The sequence below is a fragment of the Tasmannia lanceolata genome, unplaced genomic scaffold (genome assembly GCF_043159265.1).
Source record: "Tasmannia lanceolata isolate RefF3 unplaced genomic scaffold, GAP_Taslan_0.1 ptg000007l, whole genome shotgun sequence".
Lineage (NCBI taxonomy): Eukaryota > Viridiplantae > Streptophyta > Magnoliopsida > Canellales > Winteraceae > Tasmannia > Tasmannia lanceolata.
Window position 1 is genome coordinate 28,788,648 of NW_027518684.1, and position 11,860 is coordinate 28,800,507.

Sequence of the window (11,860 nt, forward strand, 5' to 3'; positions counted from 1 at the left end):
AGCTTGACTATCCATTTTTTCCTACCAAGAAGACCTAAGTCATGTGGTGTCTTAATCTATTTGCCTCACTATGCCTCGGAAGTCCCTATAAAAGGGGCAGCTCCCTCTCAAGGTTTTTACCGTGAAAGCCAACATGTCATTCCTCCCACATTTGTTAGTCTTTCTTCTTTCCGTGGTGGTTCTCACCACTCCCTCTCAAGCTGACTATGGCTATAAGCCACCTGAGAAAAATCCACCAACACCCATATACAGTCTACCTCAAGTTGAAAAACCACCCCCACAATACAAGCCCCCAACTCCAATATATACAAGCCACCCACTCCTGTTTACAAGCCCCCACGTTATGTTCACTACCCAAGCCACCCTCCATCAAAAGAAGAACTTGATTCAAGTAAGAAGCATTTGAATTATCGGGCGCTCAATCCTAACAAGCCGGTTATAGGTCATAAACGGGGGGGAGCTTATAATGGCCGTCCTTACTTGAAGCCGCCACCGAATCCTCCATCAGAAGAACTTGACTCAAATAACACCCCTATCAGTTATGGAGCGCTAAATCGTAATAAGCCGGTTATACGTCCTAAACCGGGCAGAGCTTATATTGGCCGTCCTTACGTGAAGCCGCCACCAACACCCATTTATAGTCCTCCAGTTGAGAAGCATTTTAGTTATGGGGCGCTCCATCCTGATAGGCCAGTTATAGGCAACCCTCCATCACAAGAACTTCACTCAAATAACAAGCATATTGGTTATAGGAATTTGGTAAAGGATCGTCCTTCTGTGATGCGGCCGGGCGGATCTTATAATAGGTGACCTTATGTGAAGCCGCGGCCCACACCTTATGCCAGGCCTCCATCTTACGTGACCGCGCCACCCATACCTTATTAGTAGCCGCCTTCTTATGTGAAACGTCCACCATCAACCCCTCAATAAGTGGCCAATTTAGTATCCATGTGCCTAAAAATGGAAGGCCCTGCTTGTGTCCTCCCTATTAGCAGTCTAGCTATTGGGTAATGGTTTTGTTATTAAACTTAGGTTGTTTTTTCGCAAGAAGATCCTGGATGAATTTGTGTTTTTATGTTGAAATGTAAGCCTCGAACATCATAATTAAAGTTATGCAGTTTTATTCTCACCAATCCGTGTCTAATTTCTAAATTAAAATTATCTAGAGAGAGACAGAGAGGGTCGTGTTTAATCTTTGGAGAGGGATTAAAAATTGATGTACGAAAGCAATCCGATGACTAGAGCTAACACAGATTAAGGAGCCCTTGTAACAGGAGACTAGCCCATCTCACTTGAATTTTTCTCCCAACATCTTGGCTGTCATGGCTTGAGGGTCTTACAACCAAAAGTTCAACAATCACACACACTATCACATCCTATCAAACATCTGAGGCATCATGAGACAAGAAACATCCACAACCCAGTAGTTGGCCAATCTCACCGGAGCATTTCGTCGAACATCAAATGGGGTTCACTGATGAGTTTCTGCCACCTACATCTAGCAAGTCTCACTGGTACATTTCTTAAAACAACTAGGTGCCTCATTAGCAATTTATTTCTACAGCCCAATGATGGCTAGAACGTGTCCTGAACATGGGTCTTTTCTTAAACACGCAGCAGTGCACGACTTGAAGCTTTCTACAACCAACAGTTGGCCACTCCTACTGAAGCTTTTCGTTGAACAAGAAGGGAGTGTCTTTGGGAGGGCATTTCTGCTGACAAAAACTGAACAGAACCGTGTTCTTCAATGGGTACTTTCTTCAAACACTTGAGGGGCAATGTGGTAGTAGTGATCGAGTCACTCAATGCCAGCCCGATATATCCGATCTTCTTACATTCATAGCATCTTTCTTCGTTCTTACATGGTTTTTCACTTTGTCCTCTCTTATTAGTAATTTCTTGAATCTCTTGGTGAAGAGGACGAGGTCCTCATCTCCACTTTCTCCTTCGCTTTCTGACTTGTCCTTTATAGTGATCCCCTTCTTTTCTTGAGTCTTCCTCACCGTTTGAATGATTGTTGACAATCACCTAATTTGTAATGAGAGATCCAATCAACTCTTCTAGGACCAGCTTCATGAGGTCCTTTGCTTGGTAAATTGCCGTCACCTTCGGCTCCCAATTTCTTGCAAGAGATCTGCAGATCTTGTTCACTAGTTCAACTTTTGAATAACACTTTCTTGGAAGAGATTTCCACTCATTAGTGATATTAATAAATCTACTAAACATATCGGAGATTGATTCTTTATAATTTATCTTGAACAAGTCATATTGATGGATAAGAAGGTCAATCTTCGACTCCTTCACTTGATTTGTCCCCTCATGGGTGACTTGAATCAAATTACTTATGTCATTCCACACACAGAGACTGTTGAACTCTTCCGATGAAAGAGCACAAAACAAGGCATTCATAGCCTCAGAGTTCACGATGGCCAATTTTTTCTCACCTTCACTCCACTCCTTTCTTAGTTTGGTTGGGATTGAATATCCATCTTCAATCATTTCTCAAATCTTGAAATCTATTTATTTAAGATAGATAGACATTTAGGTTTTCCAATATCCATGGTTGGCACCATTAAAGAAGGGTGGCCAAGAGCAACCCAAGAGGGCAGTGCACTGGGTTTGTAAATTTTTTTGGATTAATTTATAAAGCTAAACAAACATAAGAATTGAATTGCCACGCTAAAGGAGGTAGATGAGATGGAAGATTTTGCACCCGGTTGTTTATAGTGGTTCGGCCATCATCTGCACGAAGGAATTTGCCAAAAGAGGCTACCAGACCTTTCAGGATTGAAGGAGTGAAAAAGGAAGAGGAAGATAAGGTATGTTAATCCAAACCGCAGCAAAGGATAATTTTGTTTTGAAATCAAATGAGGGAGACCGTCTAAACAAACGAAAGACTCGGCTTTTAAGTGCGGCTATGATCTTTTACACATTTGGATGAAGCAAGGGATTCGTCCATACCATTGGTATAGTTTGTAAGACCACGACTGATCTTGAGTCTGAAAGATCTTTTGAAGAACTGATTAATCGGACGAGAATGAAGATAGAGTCCCATTCTACATGTCAATACCAACAACAATGAAATTTATAGTAAGAGGAAAATCCGTCGACTTTTGAAATCATGAGGACCATGATCATGAGCAAGTGCATAGATATACTCCTGAAAGAAGCGGATATAGGAAGCATTGTTGTCGAGATCCGTCTATTTCTAAATATCCTTGTAATTCCTCTAGTGAGTTGCAGACAGAGTTAGAAAAGATAAAATCTTTGATGATTCCATCATACATGATTGAGTTGCGAAAACTTCTGGATAGGTATCCTACATCTTAACCGAATTCTTTCCGGTTAAAGAAAAGGGAAGGACCTTTCCTTTACCTATGGGGGTAGGAAAATCATGATCGGGATAGCGGACCCAAAGCTATGGAACTTGGGTGTGGGTCTTTTGTCGAAATGGAATACTATGAAATTCATAAATGAAGTAGTTAATGGTGAGGTTACCCTTATCCTTTTTGTAGTCACGAATCTTATATGTGTTCCTAAGAAAAGGAATTTGTCCATTTTTCCGCAGGACCTCCCCTACAGTATCGTCACCGCAGTAGAGTTTAACCACCAAGTTCGGGATGGATTGGTGTGGTTCCTCTATGCCTAGGACACCAAAATATCGAACCATGAACGAAGAAAGGTATGAGAGAAAAGCAAATTCCTACCTCTATATCTATCCCTGAGATGTTTGGATTTTTCAAAACTCCACGGACATGCAGAAGAGAAATGCTATCCCCACTCGGACCAAGACATAACTTTTACCAAAAGTTTATTGTGATCGGAATTGTCTTTCATTCCAAGGCATAACTTGTATCCATGTGCTTCATATTAGCCTGGAGTTCGAATTCTTGATCTCTCTCAATATCTCTCTCAATTCGAAGATCCAAGATTTGAATTGATATCGTTTCATCGATTCATGTTCCATCGATTCCTCCTAAAGATTTCATTTCAACCGGAATTTGGATCCAATTGCTGTTTTTGTTTCTGTATTCCTGATTTATCCACTAGGTCAGTCTGGTTGGTTCTTTGCGCCTAGTTTTGATGTAGCAGCTATATTTCGATTCATCCTCTAGAGAAGTTATTTCTAATAGATACTACTATTAAGAAATTCGAGACTATAGTCCCAATAATTCCTCTAATTAGATCATTGGCTAAAGCAAAATTTTGTAACATATCCGAGACTTGTATCATTTGATGCTGCCATGTGAATCGCTAGAAACATGTGAAGTGTATGGCTAACCCAATCACGAAAGTTTCATAAGGGGACTGGAGTTCAAACTGTATAGGAACAATGATCAATTTTAGCTCGAATGGTTTGAAGGGGAACCCTACCTTCTCTGATCCATTTGACAAGTGCAATTTCTTTTCCGTCGATGACGGAACGAAGAGGCCTAGGATGTATAAGATCATAACATGAGTGATTTGGCAGATTTGGATTCCTATATATCCACTCATGCGGTACTTCATCATACGATTCATATAAGATCCTTCACATTATGTAGAATATCCTGACTCTCAATAGTGACATACAGGTCTATATAACATAGAAAAGCAGAATGCCCATGACGTGTACGTGTGGGATGAACCATTACCTGATAAAATGATCTTTCCATCTTGTTCGGCTATAGCTGAAACCCCCGAATCTAGAGCCGCTTGATCGGCCACATTAAGATTACCATCTGGGGAGGTCCGTTTGATATACAAAAACTGCTTAGCAACAGTCGAACAAGTGGGTAATGTTGGGGTGAACCAGAAAAATTTCTTTGGAAGATCTATCTCGTGTCTGGTACTGCATGGTTCCACTCTGCAAGAATTCCGAATCATTCTCTTGAAGCTCATCCTTAATCTCGAATGTTATCAGTTCCGGTACGTAGACCAAATAAGACAATGCGAGCAAAAGTTCCCAAGTCATTGTTTTACGTCTTTGAGCGCGCATGGATCCTTTGATTAGATCCTGACGAAAATCCGATTGTTGTGAGTAACATATCAAAGCCACTTCTTCCGCTTGATCACTATCATTATTAGTATTCTATGTGCCATTAACATTCCCAGGATTAATACACAACTTTTCCTTGAATCAACAAAAAATCTTATTGATAAATATATTTACAATCTCTTCAGCCCTATGTCTCTTATCCCTAGGAGGTCTTCCTCCACTAGCAGGTTTTTTCGGAAAACTCCATCTATTCTGGTCTGGATGGCAGGCAGGCCTATATTTCTTGGTTTCAATAGGACTCCTTACGAGCGTTGCGCTCCACATAAAAGAGCTGCATAGCTCAATAATATCATACTTACGTGCATCATTAACCACTGGGATTGTAGGGCGGGTACTAATATTGCGGATTGATGCATTTCAGTTAAAACATAATTTTGCATGTTATGATACTACATGCATGCAAGGTGTATTGGGGGTACAAAAAGAATCCCTTTCTTTACAGTTGTATCTCCTGTCATAAGAAAGTGCTCTTAGTTCAGTTCGGAAGGAAAGAAAGATCAAACCTGCTAGTAAATACTAGAAAAAAATAGGCTTTCTACATATGCATCATTCAAAGCAACGAGTTTTATCCGTTGTAGCAAAAAAAGAGACTTCATAGGAGCCAAATATGAAGAAATAGGTAATCCAATCCACAAAATAATTTGATCTATGGACAACATCATTGTGGTAAAGGTCGTAATGCCAGATGAATCATTACCGCAGGGCACAGAGGGGGAGGTCATAAGCGTCTATACCGTAAAATAGATTTTCGATAGAATGAAAAAGACATATCTGGTAGAATCGTAACCATAGAATACGACCCTAATCGACCCAAGAAGTGATAAGTACTTGGGCATGGACTTGGAAACCCCCTATTTGCCAATAGAAATGTTGGCCTACTTCCACACCGGATAGATCGTATACCGAGTAACTCCTCAACCCGGAGTTCCACCGGAGGAAGCAGGAGCTGCTGTAGCTGCCGAATCTTCTACTGGTACATGGACAACTGTGTGGACTTTTTCAGAACAGGTCTGAGTCAAATAGCAATGATTCGAAGCACTTCTTTTTACATTATACTATTTCGGAAACCCAAAGACTCGATCATATGGATATGTAAAATACAGGATTTCAAATCCTAGCAGGAAAAGGAGGGAACACCTTTTTGTTCCTTATGTAGGTACCGGTCCTCATCTACCTAGATGGCATCGACTCGTATTACTTATGAATAAAATAATACGACACTCAATTTGATGATGAAACCGGACACTACAAAAAAGGCATAAATAAGGCACTCGAGATAAACAAGACGTATTCTATCGTAACTAGTTCCTGCCAAGAAAAAGAGTGCAGCACCAATAAATCCATGAGAAATGATTTGTAAAATGGCTCCATTGAGTCCCATATCAGTTATGGAAGCAATTCCGATAATTGTTGGAATTGGAATAGGTTCGGCAGCGGATCACGAAATCTTGGCGATCTTCTCTATCTATTGAATGAGGAGTCCATTTTGAAATCGTCCGCCCTGCACCCACCCCCCGACCCAGATCGTTGAATGATCCATTTACCATCTTTCCTTTCGAAGGAGTCAAAAAATACTATGATGGTTCCGTTGCTTTATATATTTATCTCGTCTGTGATTCAGCAATCACAAAGTTTCTTTATGATCCGATCAAATAAGGAAGTTGCTCTCGAACAATTAGGAGATTCTCTAAAAGAAATATGGGGTGCTGGTTTTGGCGGCAACATGCTATTGGGTGGTGGTCCCGCTTATGGGGTCAAATCAATACATTCTAAGAAGAAATATTTGAATATCAATCTCATCGATATCATCGATCTCATAGGTATCATACCAAATCCCATCAATCGAATCACTGTTCGCGACCCAGGATTCTATTTTCTCATTAATCCAATCACCGTTCACGTTTTTTCTTTTTCTTATCAATGAATAGATCTCTTTACTTGTACGACTTAGATGTCTCCTCTCCGTCCTAATGAGCTAAAGAGCTGATTTATTCCGTAACTTCTAATAGTGGAGTGAGGTCCCTATGATTAGGGACCAAACGGAACGATCTCCTCTTCTAGAGAGAAGTCTAAGTGAGTAAAGTGAGGGCCCTTTGGAGAGAGGGACCGAACCTATGTCCACTCACTCAAGAAATCATCTTCTTTAGCCTTGCCCATCTTCCAATCTCTTTCCAGTTAGAGATCAAACTAGAAACGAAGCTTTCCCCAAGCGTTCACTACGCCAAGGATTGACCCAATGTCCCTCGCACCAAGTACAATGAAAAAAGATGAAAAATGCACTTTACCTTGTGTAAGGCTAATTTACAATTGTTGAGCTTCATCACACACTCAAGAGAAAGAGTAGAAGTTCATCGCAAGCCTGTCTCTCAAAGGAATTTGCAAGCCAATGGCACGAAGGAGAGTTGGTGTTTTTGAGCTTAGAGTGGATTCTCCGTTGGATATGATCATGGTTTTAAATTTCGACCGGAATATGAAATTCGGATTTCGGTCAATACAGAAAGCGAAATCGCTACTACTCGAAATGGTCATTTATTTTTGCCGAAATTTTGAAATTTCGGTCGAAATTTTGAAATTTCGGTCGAAATTTTGTTTATCCCAAAATTCCATCCCTAATTTAAGGAATTTCAGCCGAAATTATCGAAATTTCAGTAACTTCAGTCGAAACTTTATATACTAGAAAAAATAGCTATGAATTTGATTTCGGCAAATTTCTACTGAAATTTCAAAATTTGGGCTGAAATTTCAGTTTCGTCAAGGACCGAAACGCATTACGAAATTTGAAACCATGGATATGTTATCTCAAGGGTGTTACGTGTTCATTCAAATTAGTAACAAATTAAACCCAAATGATTTTATATAGAAAAGCCCAGAATATGGCCATTATAGGGAGACTAATGGAACGGACGATCCATGAACGTCCGTACAACTAGCCACTCAGGACTGGTCGTTGGTCTAGTCCCTTGGATGGTCGACCATCCATACCCATGATCATCCGTCCTACTTACTAGACTTCTTTTATATTCAGCCATGGACAACTGTGGAATCTCACAGACGACCCTCTAGAGTACCATATGGGTCCTAACATGTCCGGACTCCACCATGGCCATTCAGACTTGGGTCCTCTTTAATCATTTTAGAGTTATAAGACTTGGTAATTAGTATAAGAGACTAGTTTACATTCTAAGGAAATAAGCCTATTCAAATCTTCAGTGATTCGATTTTAGTCGGTCTTTGATCTTGCCCCAGCGCCATGTGATTTTTAAGTTTGGCTTCAGCTCCGCCATTGGTCTTTGGTCCAAGTTGTGACTTTCATCTTAGTCCCGACTTCAGCTCTTTACTCAAGATCTTGCTTGAGCCTGTGGACTAGAAAATTTTACTTACATAACAAAGCATTAGTCCATATTAGTTTAGAGTTATAATCAAGTTGAATTTATTCATGGGTTCTTGGGTGCTTTTTGAACCCTTGAGCTAACAAATTTTCAATTGTCGAAATCAATCAACTTGATATAGATCATCGCGCTGGATTTTTAATACCCATAATTAGATCAACTAAATTAGGGAAGCCTAAGTGTAAAGCCGTAAGAGGTTTCCATTTTATTCCTAGACTTGTCAAGCCTTATTAAAGCTCCCAAATCTCTATTACCAATTGCTGGCCATGTGGGAGCCCAAGAAAGTGGTAAATTGGGATTTTAAAAACTTTTGCTCTCTTTATATTATTTAACAATTAAGTTTAATAACAAATGGAAAGTTAAAAAATGAAGATTAAGGCACACGTACTAAGATTTTTATAGTGGTTCGGCCCAATCCTAGCCTATGTCCCCTCTCGAGGGATCACTATCTCGGTCCTCATGCCGGTGAAGAGAAAATTGTTCAACAAGCTTTATATGCTCCAAGGGTTGACCTGGTACCCTCCCATCAACCAAGACTTTATTCCCATGCATTAAGAACTCTCACGGTTGATCCGGAGCCCTTAACACCAATTATCTGATGGAAAAATAAAAAATAAAATCCTTCTTCCAAAGATGAATTTACAACTTGTAGCTCACTACTACTCTTCACAAAGATTTACAAGGAATTCCTAGACTATTCCCTAAAATTGTAAGCACCTGATGGCACAAGGGTGTAAATCCATAGTGTGCATTTGGATCGTCGAAATCGGTAATCGGTATCGGTATCTGATACCGGTTTGGGCGATTCCGTTGTTTGGTTGCATTTACCAAATGGAATGGTAAAGAATATTTGACTCCGACCGGAATTAAAGTGGGAATAAAAGGCCGGTTTCAATACCCGCCCAAGGGGGTGGTATTCTAATTCCCGGAAACGAGAGGAAAAATAGGCGTTAAATCTCCGCTCGATTTAGGCACGATTGTAGATTCTAATTTTAGGATTTTCCTCTATTAAACTTCCCTCGCTCATATCTTCTCCTCTTATTCTTTGGCTCTGCATATCAACCCAGATATCTCCTTGCCGGCTTGCTCTGCAAATCCAAGTTACAAGGCATGAAGCTCTCTCTCTCTCTCTCTCTCCTCGCCCGGCACCAAAATCGACCTCCAGAACCCACCTTGAACAGACTGAGCTGCTTTTATTGCTATTATGAGTAGTGATGTGCTGTGATCAATTTATGGATCAATGATTGGATCTTGGTCAGGTAGTTATCGTGTACAAAAATTGCGCACGACAAATTTCGTAGGAAGATCAGATAATGCATTCGTAAGGCTGAAAATAGAAAACACCATGTCATTAACTCTTTTTAGGTTGCAGTCCTCATTTTGATATTGGCAAAATGGCAACCTCCCTTTGTTTCAAGAGTAAAGCACGAAGCACTAACTATAGCCATAACATAGTTGATTGAAACTCCTTGGGCGGGTGGGAAACCCATTTCCCCTAAAATCCGTTTCTCGCGGTTGGGAAACTCGTTTCCCCTAAAATTAGGGAAACACGTTTCGGAAACGTTTCCAAAATATGATACAATGTAAACGTGTGATAAACGTGTGCAACACTCGTAGAAAACGCTTATGAAACGAGTAGGAAACATGTGTGGAACTTACGAATATCATTTTCGGAAAAACACATCATTTCCTAAGACGTTTTTCGTACCACTTTCTATTGTTTCACATTTCACGTTTCCCCTATATTATTTTTCATGCGTTTCCCATTTCCGTTTCACGTTTCGTTTCCCGTTTCCGTTTCCAACCGTGGAAGAATGGAGATCAAGAGCTTTTCTTGAACTCACTCGAATGAGAGAACATAGAAATAAAACAAACACTCTAAACCACACAAGAGCAGAGAAATTCAATGCACAACCTAAACCACCCACCAATAGCTGACTAGTTTATTATAAGTTTAGTATAGAAATACATATAACATGTAGTCAATTACGAAAGTTTCACAAGAATCTCATCAGTGGAGATTGGATAAAAGAAGCATACCTTTTACAAAGAGACACGTAGCATGAAAAAAATGAAGCTTCCCTTTTAAAATTTGCTCTTTAGTTTTACAATTTTTATTTGGTTGAGCTGAAATAAATTGTTCTTTTAAGATTGTTCTTGGATCATTTTGATGCCTACATTATTTGAAATAATTATTGAAAATTTGATTACATTCCAGCGTTAGTCTAGACGGTACCAAGCGCTAGAATGGGAATCACGATTGATCCCCTAGATAAATTTCAGTGCTAACACAAACACCAAAATTGGAATCATTATCCGTAACAGGGGCAATTGGAATTGGATTGGATTGTGATATCAATATCGATTCCTGATTCTGGCGATCCAAACGCACCTATAGTCTAATATTCAATGATAACGCCAATTTTCTTGTTAATAAGTTTAAGAACCAAGAAACCCCTTTTATAGAGGTTTGGAACAAAACCTTGCCGTTATAGGCTCCAAATGGTCACAACGGACGTACCACATTCTCCTGTCAGACTAGCCATTGAGAATTGGCTATTTGGGATGTTTCTCAATCGGTCGTCCGCTTGCTGGAGTTGAACGGTTGTCTGCCAAGGGTTCAATTCTGGTTTGCGCAAATTGCACAGTTTCAGGCCATGTCGTCCGTAGACAATCATGGTTGTTTGTTGAAAGTGTAGAATGTGTCTTAAAGTATTCGCTCTCCACTCAAACTTTTCAATCCATTTTATGTTAATGATTTAAGCTTAACTACCCCCTATTGTAGTTTAACCTTAGTGCCATTTACCGACACATCAACGAGGGACTAGTTTATACAATCTAGGCTTTAAGCTTGACCTGGATCTTAAATTTTTCCCCTTCAAGTCTTCAGTCCACATCCTCATTCTCCATGGATCTTCTTCTTTAGCTTTAGGACTTCACTCTTTGCTCCTTTGTACATGGTTTCAAGCTCCAAGCCTTCAAGCTTCAATGTCTTCAATTTTGACCTTCAAAGAGCTTACTTAAACAGCATTGAAATATTAGTTTAATCAACTAATACAATGTATAATTTAGTGTGTTTGTTTCCATCAAAACAATGTTTAGAAAGTGCAAGGTTATACTGTTGGCCTAACACAGAAAAGGCCACAATGCCCATATCTCATAAAAATGACCAAATTACCCTATCACTTGAAAAATAACTGAAATGTTCATATCTCATAAATTGACCAAACTATTCTATGTCATAGATCTTTTATAGAAATAAGGGTATCCTTTTCATTTTAATGAGGTGAAGTTATTTAGCATATTTTGTATTAGATTGTAGCATTTTGGTCATTTCCTATGACATAGGGGTTGCATTCTAATTGACTCAGGTAAACTCATACTTTTACAGTGCGAACCCCATGCACCTTGAGATAAGGTTGAAACCCCTCAC

At 39.7% G+C, this 11,860-nt stretch overlaps 1 long non-coding RNA gene across 1 annotated transcript; it reads left to right on the forward strand.

The window, feature by feature from the left end:
* Positions 1-359: 359 nt before the first annotated feature.
* On the forward strand, positions 360-2,197 carry LOC143881203 (uncharacterized). Its single transcript, XR_013251906.1, has 2 exons — positions 360-1,514; positions 1,618-2,197. It is a non-coding gene; the product is annotated as an uncharacterized LOC143881203 (long non-coding RNA).
* Positions 2,198-11,860: the final 9,663 nt, after the last annotated feature.